At 33.9% G+C, this 13,324-nt stretch overlaps 1 protein-coding gene across 5 annotated transcripts in view; it reads left to right on the top strand.

Annotated features, from left to right (window-relative positions):
* The window catches only part of ANKRD17 (ankyrin repeat domain 17), a 163,049-nt gene that overhangs the window by 17,725 nt on the left and 132,000 nt on the right, over positions 1-13,324 (top strand). Inside the window, exon 1 of one of the 5 annotated variants that reach the window (XM_078446041.2) lies at positions 5,197-6,505. The exons of the other annotated variants lie outside the window; for them this stretch is intronic. The gene's annotated coding sequence lies outside the window, so the exon portion shown is untranslated. Of the gene's footprint in view, positions 1-5,196; positions 6,506-13,324 lie in introns of those variants that run through there. 5 annotated transcript variants of the gene reach the window in all.

Below are 13,324 nucleotides of genomic sequence, written 5' to 3'. Positions count from 1 at the left end.
AACTGTTTGGAATATTTAGTGTTGTGTATTTTTTTTTTTTAATACACTGTTGGATTTGATGTCATTAACATTTTAATTTGTATTTTATAAGATTATCCATTTCATATTAGATTTTCAAATTTCTTGGGAGAAACTATATATTCCTTTCTTCAGTCTTGTAAAAACAGATTTGTGCTTGATAGAAGCAATTTTATGTATCCTTTTTCTTTTTAATCTTAGTTGTTGTGTTTTTTTTCCAATGCTTTTTTAAATGTTTATTTTGAGAGAGAGTGTGTGTAAGTTAGGGAGGGGCAGAAAGAGAGGGAGAGTTAGAATCCCAAGCAGGCTCCACACTCAGTATGAGAGCCTGACGCGGGGCTTGATCTCATGACCACGAGATCACGACCTGAATCAAGAGTCAGACCCTTAACTGACTGAGCCACCCAAGTGCCCCTAGATGTTGTGTTTTTAACACTTAAATGTCAGAAAGGAGTTTGATAAAGGGCTTCATTTGATCTCTTTATAGCTTGTTAATTTTTAGAAGTGGCTTAAATAATGCATACCTCTTACTTTTTTCATAATTGTGAAAAATTTAATTGTGGTAAACAACATAACAAAATTTTACCATTTTAACCATTGAAGTGTACAGTTCAGTAGTGCTAAGTATATTCACATTGTCGTGCAACAGATCTCTAGAAGTTTTTCAACTTGCGAAACTGAAACTGTACCCGTTAAACAACTCCTCATTCCCCTCTTGCCCCATCTGGTAACTACTATTCTACTTTCTGTTTCTATGAAATTGACTACTTTAGATGCCTCATATAAATGGAATCACATAGTATTATTTTTTGTGACTGACTTAAATTTCACATAGCATGATGTCCTTAAGATTTTTCCATATTATAGCATATAACAGATTTCCTTCCTTTTTAATAAAGACTGAATAAGCCATTGTGTGTATATGCCACATTTTGTTTTTCCATTCATCCATTGATGAACATTATAGTTGTTTCCACCTTTTGCCTATTGTACCTTTTGTTTTTTACAGTTAATTCACGTATTTTAAATTTAAGTTGGCTTATGGAGGGAGATAAGAACGTAATCTTACATTTTTAAATGGTTAATCAGTTGAATTAGCTATTTCAGACTATCCTTCCCACTATTTGAGGTACTACCTTTATTTCATGTATTTGGATAATAGAATAACAGACTGGATTATATCTGCTCCGTATATACATTTTTATGCACTGCATTTGTATAACCTGAACGCCCACGTACTAAAATTAGTTGTTTGTACTAAATAGTTTCCTGTGTTATTTGACACGTAGCTAACATATGCACGGTTTTATGGTTAACAAAGTAATTTTCCATGTTTTTCATTTAATGTAGTCTGTGGTCTTTTGAAACAAAATTTTTTGTTTTCTCCTAACCTCTAAGCCTCTTAAGCAGGCTTGGCTTCTTTCTTTCCTTTCTTCCCTCCCTCCCTTACAAATTTCTACTTAAGAAGCACATGTGCTTTTATGAAGAAGACAAGAGCAGTGCCAGCATCTATGTAGTATTCTTATTGATTTGTGATGTCATTAGTCTTAACTAGGCTGTCTTTGTTTATAATATTTTCTTTAAGTTTATTTATTTTTGAGAGAGACAGAGACAATGTGAGCAGAGGAGGGGCAAAGAGAGAGAGGGAGAAAGAGAATTCCAAGAGATGCAGGGCTCAAACCCACAAAACTGTGAGATCATGACCTGAGCCAAACCAAGAGTCGACTTGTAACCAGCTGAGCCACCCGGGTGCCCCGCTGGGCTGTCTATGAACTTGAACATCTCCATACATACTTAGGGCAGGACCTACAGATTTCCATGATGTATTTTAGTTATTTTGTACTATCATTCCAGTGTTCTTTAGTTTTGTTCCATTGTTTTTGAAGTATATTTCAATAAACTAGGAATAATTTATAACTTACACAGTTGGTAATTAAGCAATACCAGAATAGAGGAGCTACTTACAAGACTCAAAGTGGATAAAATTTTAAATTCCATTGGCGAGATGACACGTGTTTTGAATTAAACCTGTGATAAAATATGCAGCCATGACACTAAACTGTGACTGGTCTTTTCAGTCTTTCTAATTTTTTTATGTTGGAGGAATCTTAAGGGAGATTGCATTATGTTTTTTTCTATTTTTGTTAAGGCATATAGTAAAAGTAAACTGTAAAAATTTAAATAGTAAAGGAAGATAAGGTATAATATTTGAAAATCTCCCTTCTTTTAGAACACAAGGTGTAAATTTTAAGTGAACTCAATTTCATGGTTTTTTTTCTGTACATTTGCACACATATATCTACATGTGTATTTATGTAAACAAATTTTTGTATAAATGTCATCATAAAAGTATTTTGAAAATTTTTTTAACTTAATGGTTCATTGTAGTCTTCCCATATAAATATACATATCGTTTATCTTATTTCCCTTAATGGTTGGGGAGTATTTTCTTGTTAGGGATCATGACTTCCCTGGTTTTATACAGTGTTTTTAGCCAGTGTTTTGGTTGTGCCCAGTGTTCTGCTATTAACAAATAGTACTGCAGTGGATTCTTTTTGATATATTTATCTTTGTGTGTATGTTGCTCTAATTTGCTAGGATATATTCCACTGGTGAAAGTGCTAGACCAAATGTGCACGGGTCTGTTTTTATAATTCCCATTTTATTATGTGTGTCAACACCATATTTTTTAAACTAGTGGTTTAGTATGTTTTGTGATATGGTAGGTCGAATGTTAGCTTTCAAGCCCTATTAATACCTGTTCTCTCTGGGTGTTGTGCTTTGTTGACTGCTTTATCCATGAACAGCCAGATAAAATATCCCCTCTTCCCTGAAGTTGTTCATAACACTTAGCCCACTGAGTAATTATAATCTCAATAACTAATATTTTAATAACTAATATTTTAATGAGTGCTTACTATATACCAGGCAGTTTGAATTGCTTTATGTCTCATTTAATCCTCACAGCAACTCTGAGGTACATAATATTTGTATATACATTTTATAGTTGAAAAAACCAAGACAAAGAATAAGTTGCTCAAGGTCACAGCAAATGATGGAAGTGGAATATAAACCGGGGCAGTCTCACCTAAAAGTCTGCTTTTCTATAAGCCACTGCCTTTTTTACTATTCTTCTATGGCCTCCTCAGTAGTTAACTCTCAAGAAATATGTTTTGTATAAATTTTTAGAGATCACACGCTGATTTCATCTTTCGTCTAGGTCCTCTTTACAGATCTGTGTGAATGACACCTTATTCTAAATATGTAAGTAGTAATAGTCCTGGTATATTTGAGTTGATTAGAACACCAGGTTATAAAATTGTTCTCACCTCTCTCTTCCACTCCCAGAAGACTTTGTCAAAGTGTAGCCAGTTAATATTGCTCTGTTCTGTTATGTCTTATTTACCTAACTCCATTTTGGGAAAAATCACATGAGTGATTTTGGGATCGATTTTCATAGATTGTGAGTGAATAGTATACTATTCTTAACCTTTTCTGGAACATCATATCAAAATACATACCTTGTAGATGATGTCTTTTATAGTAAGTTCTCAGAATGTAAAGTGAGACCAAGGCTGTTTTAAACCCTGCTATACCTCTTAATTCATGTTGTCAAGTAAGTATGATATGTGAACTGAACCTCTCAGAGACTCACATAAAAAGGGACATAGTAATACCTTCTTTTGGTGGGGGTCAGATGAGCTAATGTATGTGAAAACATTTGTAAACTATTAAGGGTCTCCATAAATGTTAGTTGTTAAAAGTGAAGGATTAGGAAGGATGAAGAGCTTTGTGAAAATAGTTACTGACCAGTAAGATGTTTGGCTATTTAAAAAGAAATACAATTTAAAATCTATAATTTAGAAAAATCTCACTCTTTCATTTAAGTTCCTAATTCTGTTTATTTTATTGAGTTCATAGATTGCCAGTAAAACTCTTCAGGGGTAATTGTGCATGTGGGTTAATTTATTTTAGATGGAGCCAGTGTTAGCATAAGGAATGAGATTCTGTAATGAAGATTCTACAAATGATAGTTGCATGGGTTAGATGCCCTTTTAGGATTATATTCTGGATTTATTAGGTCTTTAGCATTTAAATAGAATATGTCCTTAAATTGTCCCAGAATTGAAAAAAATTGTAGTACTTTATCTTACTGTTGTTAATAAAGAGGGAGTGATAAGAGTAATGCAAGATTCAACATCCTTTTCTTACTCTTGTATCTCCTTTTCTGGGAGTGGTGAAGCAAACCATATTTCTGTGACTTCTGCTGTAGGTTTAGCAGATGATTCTATGATTCTAGATAAAATGGCAAAGTATCAAAGCAAAGATTTGACCACACTGTTTTCTAAACTTGGAACGTTAAAACACATCTCTAACTTGCTTTGTGGATTGTTTTTACATTTGTACATTTTCTTAATTTCTTTTCTTATTCTGCCCCCATGTAGCCATTACCTCACAGTCCAACGCCTCTCCCTCATTTGACCAGTTTTCTGCTCCAACCCAAAGTTGGAGTTGAGTTCCAGATCCAAACTGGAATGTTTTAAGTTGTGGATGTGCCTTAGTATTTGGGAGGTCTTTTCATATGTGGAAGTTTCTTACTTATTTTACCCTTATCAGCAGATCCTCTTGTCTTTTATACCAAAATATAAAAAAAAACAAGGGCTTGGCATTTCGACTTTTTGTCCTCCATGCATGAGCAGCTTCATTGTGTATCCCATGGAGCCCAGAATAGCAGCTTTGCTTGGCTCGAGAACCCATTCATTGGCTTAGGTAGCCTTGAATGTTAAGTTTCATACATCTTAATTAAATAGTAAGGTCTTTCTGACTTCACTACCAGAAGCAGAAGTTTTCCTGAATATCTTAATCAAAGGACAATTAGTAATAAGGGTCAGATTCTAATTTCATTACACTCCAGGCATGTGAGTACTTGACAGTTTCTGTTCCTAACATAAAATTACATTCCATTATGAAATAACCCATTCATTGCCTTCATATTTCTTTTTTATGAATATTTCACCTGGAAAAAAGCATTTATGGAAAGAGTTTGAAATTAAGTTGGGAAACTTGTTTTTGAACCCTGCCTTAATACTATGTGACTTTGGGAAAGTTACTGCTTAACCTCAATTTTTTTCATTCATATTAGGGCTGATTTTTTTTTTTTTTTTTCCTAACAGTTTTTCTAAAGAATGGACATTGTATATCTAGCACACTGTCTTACATGTTGGGAGGTGTTAGATACTTTTCTTGATTTAATTAAAATCTTGAGTGAAGTTGTCATTGTTCTTTTTTAGTCAGGAGCAGTTTTCTTTACCTTTTTTAGGTCATGAATTTTAGTTATTAGATTCTGATGAAAACTGTGGACCTATTCCCCAAAACGTACTTAAACGCATACATATAGCATTTTGTATACTGTTTCAGGAGGGGTTCTTAAGGCATAAGTCTATGAACCATGAATCATGAATCTTAGGTGAAGAGTACTTCACCTCCTTCTTAGGTGAAGTATTTTGTCTTTTATCCGTTGAGGAGTTCAGTGACCTTCTGTACTTTTTATCACCTCTAAAATTAAAAAGAAAACAGTATTTTTCCCTACCTCTGCCTCAGTAATAACACCAATAGCTACAAATTTTAAATTATTGTCACCTTTCTTCCTTTGTTCTTCTTCTTGAAACTATTGGAATCTTGACTCAGAAAAACCTCTTTGAGAGGTAATTGGTTTTTATGTCTGCTTTTTTATTCCTAGAGGTATGAAGGATATCTTATGGAACAATAAGATGTACTTAATAAAGTTTACAGCTGTTTCCTCATGTATTTAAAAGCAAACTGTAAACATTAATTTTCTTTCTTCAGTCTTATTTTACAGTTGTTCTTTTAAATATGGTGCGTTGAGCACATTCCTTAAACTTCCTTTTTTCCCAGTGTCCCACTGATATTTTAAAGATTGAATTAAACCACAATTCTGAAAAGCAAGAACAGATGTTATCATATTAGTCAAACTACCTTAAAGAGGAACAAAAGGACCTCATTAGGTCTGTGAGTTTAATGTATGTTAGCATGTGTGTGGGGAAAGAGGGGAGAAGATCCAACCTAGGTGTGGATAAATCCGGATTTGAATGATGTCATCAGCACTGTTTCTCCCAACATTTTTAGTCTCTCTTTTCTTCTGTTTTAGCTTTGTTTTCAGCCAGGCAATGATGGCTGCCAAAGGAAAGGGGATGGGATATCCTAGCCAGACCTGAGTCATGTTGCCACCCCTGTTGTGGTTGGGAAGAATCACCTCCTAAATCACATGGAATGTTTTCCCCACAGACAAGAGGGATTATGTTACTAGAAAAAGGGGGTGGGGAGAAAGCATGTTGAACAGTAAAATTACAGTTCACAGTCCACTACAGGTACCATCAGAGGACCAGAAATTTTGAAGAAGATAGAAAGTTCACCGGATCGGATTGACAGCAAAATCTCAGAAGGAACGGAACCCAAGATACCAGAGGTAAGCTCAGGTTTTCCTAGGGGAACCTCGGAAAGGCTCCAAGCTTGGAGTCAACAAATGCAAAGAACAGTAGTGGGTAATTGGGTAATAATCAAGAATTTTTAAAAGAATTAGTTTCCAAAATGCTGTTTGGTTGGGCCTCCTTCCCGCCCTTTCTTCAACCTAAACAACTCTGGTGGCAGTGATGCCTGCCTTCAGGCCTGAAGTCTAAGAACTGTGCTCTTAGGAAAGTAGACCAACAATTCAGTAGGGCAACTACTGAGATGTTGGAACCTGAGAGAGAAGCAGAGCAACTAAAGCATGCTACTCCAGAGGAAAACGGTTTTCATGGTTACCAGTGAGCTTGACTTCCAATGCAGGTACCTACCTTTCTTGGATGCCTTATTTATATGCCCTGACTTGCTTAAATCATGCTTACTACTGTCCCTTTTAAGAGAGAAGCCACTTGGGTAAACAAACCTGAACAACCTCAGAGAAAGCGCACTTTGGCTTCCCATAGTCTCTAAAGTAATCTTTTCATTTGCCAATATAAACAGACAGGGATAATCAGACAATTGAGGAGAATCAAGATGGAAGAGGATTAAGATGAATAAAAGAACAACTGATGGCAGATATAATTCGAAGAAAACTTCAAAGAAAAACTGTAATTGGTATTTCATTTAAGATATAAGAACATGTTGCAATCATTAATCATAATTTCACTGAAAAAGGGGCTGAGAACCAGAAGAGATTTTGAAAATTATAAAAGAAAAATTTTAATGGATTAGCTAAATAACAATTTAGCATGAATTAAGACTGAGTGGTGATTTGGAGCTAAAGAGCAAATCTCTGCGTATATGAAGCAAAAAAAAAAAAAAAAAAAAAAAAAAAAGAAAAAAAACAAGAAAAATAAAGAGATATGGAGAATACCTCACAAAGTTTTCACATCTGTAAATTTGAAAATACGAGTTCTAGAAGCAGAGAACAGGAACAGTGGGAAGGAGAAAAATAATGAAAGAAATAATTGAAGAAAATGTCATGAGCTGGAGAAACATAATGAATTTCAGATTGAAAGAGCCCAAGCAGGATGAATGGAAAAAGAGTTACATCTAGACACATCTGGTAAAATTTCAGAACTCTAAGGATAAACAGAAAATCCCCAATTATTGCCAGAGAAAGGGAGTAAAAAATGGAAAATGAAATGACTGAGTTCTTAGCAGCCTTCATGAATGCTTGAAGACGGTGGAACAGTATCTTCACATTTGGGGGATAAGAGATTTGGACCTAAATTTTCTATACTCAACCACACTATTTATCATAAGAGGACAAGTACGTTTTTTTATACTTGGAAAAGCTTTGCACCTTATATGAAAATATTTGAGATACTATAGTACAATGAAAAGTTTAGTCCATGAAAGAGGATATAGTAGTAGGGCAGTGTGGGTGGGAGGAAACCTGGTAGTAGTTACAGTGGCAATTTTGGGCCTTCACAAAGAACTGAAGAAACCTAAAATAAAATTCAAGACTCATCTGCCTGGGATACATGTTCAATTCTCTTTCAATTAGTAATGTCTAAATGATAAAAAATTGTATTTCCCTCGGTAATTAGTATTCACTTAGGTACATTATAAATGTACTTAATTGATTTTTAGTTTTAGAATCAACTTAGAAGATATATAAAATAGGTTGTATTATAAAACTTTATAATGTAAAAAAGAATAATTAGTAGGAAATTGAGGGCAAGAGAGGAAGGGTTAGTGCTCATTTCTTCAATGGACAGTCAATAGATAATATAAAAATGGTGAATTAAGAAACAGAAGTAAAATAGTATTAAAGTTAACCTGTAACCACACTAGACACTAGAAACCTATTAACAGCGTAACAGTGTATTGCCATGTTGATGCAGACAGGTATGAAAAAGACCTGTTGTTCATTTTGTGCCTTTGTGGCCTTCGAATTTTGAAAAAAAAAAAAAATCTTACTTGCATATATCACATTTATAACATTAAAAAGATTGCAGAAGTTTCATCTATCTAGTTAGATAATAGTGATTTTATTTATCAAGTGACATTCCAGGGTCACATGGTTTTTAGAAACTAAGGTAGAAGTAGAAGACACTTTGGGATTAATTCCAGGAAATCGGAAAGTTGCATAGAATCCAATGTGGCTATTTTTATGTAGAATGCATAATTATTTCTTGACTGGCATATACTCTTGATTTTATATGCCAATTTCTGAATCCTTTCCATGATTCTTTTTTAAAAAAATATTTATTGTTAAAAATTTGGATATATGGGAAAATTTTGGAGCGATTTTTCCCACCAGTGACTCTTAATAAGATGACATTTTCTTTGATGTACTAAAGACCAGGATTAGAAGCCTAGTTTGTCTGTAAGGAGGAAATCCTGTGATCAGGGAGAGCCACAGCTAATAGACGCAGTGTGTATCTTCTGGAAGAACTGGAAGAAGGAAGATGGCGGTAGAAATGGCCTTTTTTTATCCTTCTAGAGATGGCACTGATATTATGTCCCTAGCTAGATGATATTTGTTGAATGAAAGGATTAATTTTATTTGTGTATTTTAATAAAGTTAATTTTATTTTGATACCACTTTAGTGTAAGGTGGGTTAGCATCCTGTTTATGGTGTATGTAGGTAAAATGTTTTTGTTTTTTTTTTTATATTTATTTATTTTGAGAGAGAGAGAATGGAGGAGGGGCAAAGAGAGAAAGGGAGAGAGAGAATCAGCACAGAGCCTGACACAGGACTTGGTCTCATGAACTGTGAGATCATGACCTGAGCTGAAATCAGAGTTGGACTCCTAACTGACTGAGACACCCAGGAGCCCCAGTAAAATGTTTTTCTTTAAGCTTAGTTATAGGAGTCTTGCATCAGAAACTTGATCTTTTGGGAAGCGGATTTCTACTTGTATGTTTTGCAGATTTGATTTTAAAAATTACAAAATTTTATGATATGTGCATTTAAGTATTGAAAGTGTAAACTGCATAAGACCCTATATTAAATTGTACATAGTTTTCTAAGTAAGTTGAAATGCTAAAAAAAAATCAAGTTATGCAAATGTATGTTCTTGAAACAATTATGAAAAATACTTTAAAAACTAAGTGTTTTACTGGAAATTGTGGAATTTGTATAAGAGGGCAATGGTTTCTTTAAACATACAAAACATATTAAGTATAAAATTATGTTTGGCAGTTCAGTTATGCTTTTAAATATTTTGAAAGTTATTAGTTATTCAGTGTCTACCCTTTAAAAAATATCGACTGTCTTCACTGGGAGACATTGGCATGTATGTTCCTGAAGAAAATGGGAGTTGATAGGCTTTCTAAAAATACTTGACTGTGATAAGAAATTGGTGATGGAGGAGTCGAAAGATACGAATGTGGGTTAAATTTGACTTCATAAAGCATGCTAGTGAGATATCTGTCACACAAATGAAGGTTGTTAAATAATAACTTCTATTTTCTTATATTGTGATTTTTTTTGTTGGAGATTTGGCAGTAAAAGTGGATATTTGAAATTTGTGGGGGGGAAGTTGAAAGTAATGGTAACAGATAGGTGTGTTGTGAGATAGCCTCATAATGACCAAAGAGATAGTTTACAGTTACATAGAATGAAATCAGTATTTCCGTATATACACACACACACACACACACACACACACACGTGCGCGCGCTCACACACATACATATATATACACATATGAGGGTTGTGTTGGAATCCTGTCTGTATATCCACCTTGGGAACTTCCGAAAGTCAATTATGCTCTGAGATATCTTCATGTGAAGATTCTTAAAGATTCTTTATCTATGGTCAGGATGAGGTTAGTGGAATAGGGAATGGTACCCTATTTTGTAATTTTTGGTCTAGTGTTTGGTGGATAGAGACAATTTAATGTAATACATTTCTTAGGATATGGAGTTATGAATCTGAGAGAGTAGTCAGTCTTTTGGTATTTGCAGTAATTGTTTGCCAACAAACTATTCGAGTTTTGTTATGAATATATTAGACTAGAAATAGAGTGGTAACAGGCATCGTGAGAGACCATATTGATTGGAGCTTGTTGCCATTGACTTCAAACCATTCAGGAACCAAAGGAGGAGAGCCAGTGACAGTATTGGAAGTCCAAGGTTACTTGGATAGTTTTTACACCCTAATTATTTTCCATGCCTTTGGAAAATATCTTAAGCATGTTACCTGGAGCTGTTTCTTCAGTCTCCTAGAGTAGGACAGTTGTCCTTCAGAAGGGTGGTGGAATTTGATGACTCTAAAGAGTTGGTTTTGGACTTAAGTCTTTTCTTTTAATTTGTATTTTTATCCTCAGCCCCTTTTCGTTCTCTACTTTTCTGCCTGTGTGGGATGTGTATGTGTTGGGGGCGGGAGGTGGAGGGTTGGGACTGTAGATGTGTTTGTATTTCATTTTGTTGGTAGCTACTTGTTGCTTTGGAGTAGAAGACAGCTAATGTTTTGCTGACCAAATTGAGAGTGCAATACTGTCATTAGATTTAGCCAGTTTAAAACTAAACAAAAAACCATTGAAATAAATAATTCCTTTTATATATGTACTTATAAATTTTTATTTGAAAATGTACAGTACAGACAAATTTGGGAGGGGTGAGTGTGACCTAAAAACAATAAATATTTTATCAATTTTGTATACATAGAACCTATTGTGAAATACTGGAAAAAGAATGAATTCGTGGTGTGACCCATCCTGAGTAGAGACAACAAATGCAAGTGTCCAACAGGCACACTGTTATTGGAGATGTGAAAAGAGGAACAAGCTGCTTTGTTTCTTACTTTGCTTACTATGTTACTTATATTTGGACAAGACTGTGTTTGTATTCCATTCTGTACATAAGACACATCTGGATGAAATATTTTATTTAAATATATTGATATTTGACCCTTTTTGAAGAAGAGTTTTAGGTTTTATTTATTTGTTGGCTTAAAGAAAAATGAAAAGGGATAGTAATTCAGAGAAGAGGGAAAAAAATCATTGAAGATTTTGATGTTAAACTTTGTGGAGAAAGAGGTTCAATTTTTTCTAGATTATGGACTCTTGGAAGTGGACTGACTTTGTCGTTCTATATCCATTATGCAGTATAAACCCTGTCACCTGGTGAAAACAAACGTATTTGTATTAATGCTTGACGAAAATAGTAATGATGATCTATCTAAGAAAAAAGTTTGCTAGGGCTTTTTATAGTATTAGTATTGAAAAAACTTATTAAAGCAATAAAACAGGTTATTATAAAATATTTCATATGTTACCTCAGTTTAGAATATACTCCTGGATGGCCTTTGTATTACTCTCTTTATGAAGTTACAATTTTAAATATCCTTACCTAATCCTTCATTACCTAAACCTTTTAGGTATTCCTGCACATATCCATAAGCTTGTCCAACTGTTAACATTTAGTATGGAGGTTCTAGTGTAGGTTTAATCATTCTTATTTGTAAACATTTTTATCAAAATTAAACCTGGAATGTATGACAAGAAGCTGAGATAAACTGTTTAGTGCTCTTTATGTTGATAAAAATTGCTTATGTATGGCTCTATCTTCTTACTGTGTATTTGATTTTTTTTTTAATAATGATGGAAGGAATCCTTTAGAATTTTATGCCTTTTTTTTTTTTTAATGTTTATTTTTGAGAGAGAGACAGAGTGCTAGTGGGGGAGGGACAGAGAAAGAGGGAGACAGAATCTGAACTAGGCTCCAGACTCTGAGCTGTCATCACAGAGCCTGACCAGGGGCTTGAACTCCTCAACCACGAGATCATGACCTGAGGCGAAGTCAGATGCTTAACCGACTGAGCAACCCAGACACCCCATAGAATTTTATGCCTTAAAAATGTACAGTTTGAAATAAATGTGGAAGGGAAGCAAATATATCCACCATTATTTAATTAATTTCCTTTGGTAAAAATATACCCAAAGAATTCTGTATCTTTAGAATACTAAATTCTGGCAGAAACTTCAATTTACTCCTTAGTTAAAGAACCAATTAAACCTGGATAGAATTTATAATTTAGCAGAAATAGATGTAAAAAAAATTGTTTTTAATTTTTAAACAGATTTCTTAATGCCCCATTTTTTCTCTTCTCCCATCCGCATCATTGCTGGGTTTTTTTGGTTTGTTTGTTTTGTTTTGTTTTGTTTTGTTTTGTTTTTTGTTTGGTAGACAGCAATTGAAGTTCCTAATCTGTCAGGGAATGAATTTATGTGATTTATTTTGGTAAGGGGCAGAAATTAATTGAGAGGAGGTGTAACTTTCATTTGCTATTCCTTGAAAAGTAGAAATGATGAACTAAGGATAAATCTAGATATGTTTTTAAAACTGAAGCTGAATTTTGATCTGGGTTTTTAAATAGATTTGTATCATTAATACTTAATATTTCTAGGGAAGCAGTCAGTCTCATTTAGTGTCAAATATAAATTAGTCCAGCTCCTTTAGAGTATGGTAACATAAAAATTTAAATACATATGTCAAGAAATGCACCATACAGTTATATTAAGGTATGTATAGTGTGTATGCCCTTTTATTGGGCATGCTTATTGCAGGATTTTGAAACATAGACAGTAGAAATACCCATCAATAGGGATGGGTTAAATCAATTATAGTACAGTTTTCAGTGAAAATTTTAGCAACTGCCAAAATGGATAGATCTGCTTGTGCTAACCTGAAACAATTATGGAGTATTAAATTACAAAAATAGGGATGCAGAAAAGTATGCATAATATGCTTCCATTTGTATAAAAAACTAATCTTACACTAAGATATACATCATGTATGTAGGTTATTTCTGGAGGAATACACTAG

This window comes from Panthera onca, chromosome B1 (genome assembly GCF_046562875.1).
Source record: "Panthera onca isolate mPanOnc1 chromosome B1, mPanOnc1 haplotype 2, whole genome shotgun sequence".
Lineage (NCBI taxonomy): Eukaryota > Metazoa > Chordata > Mammalia > Carnivora > Felidae > Panthera > Panthera onca.
Note: the sequence above shows the minus strand (reverse complement) of the source record. Positions and strands in the feature narration are given on the sequence as shown.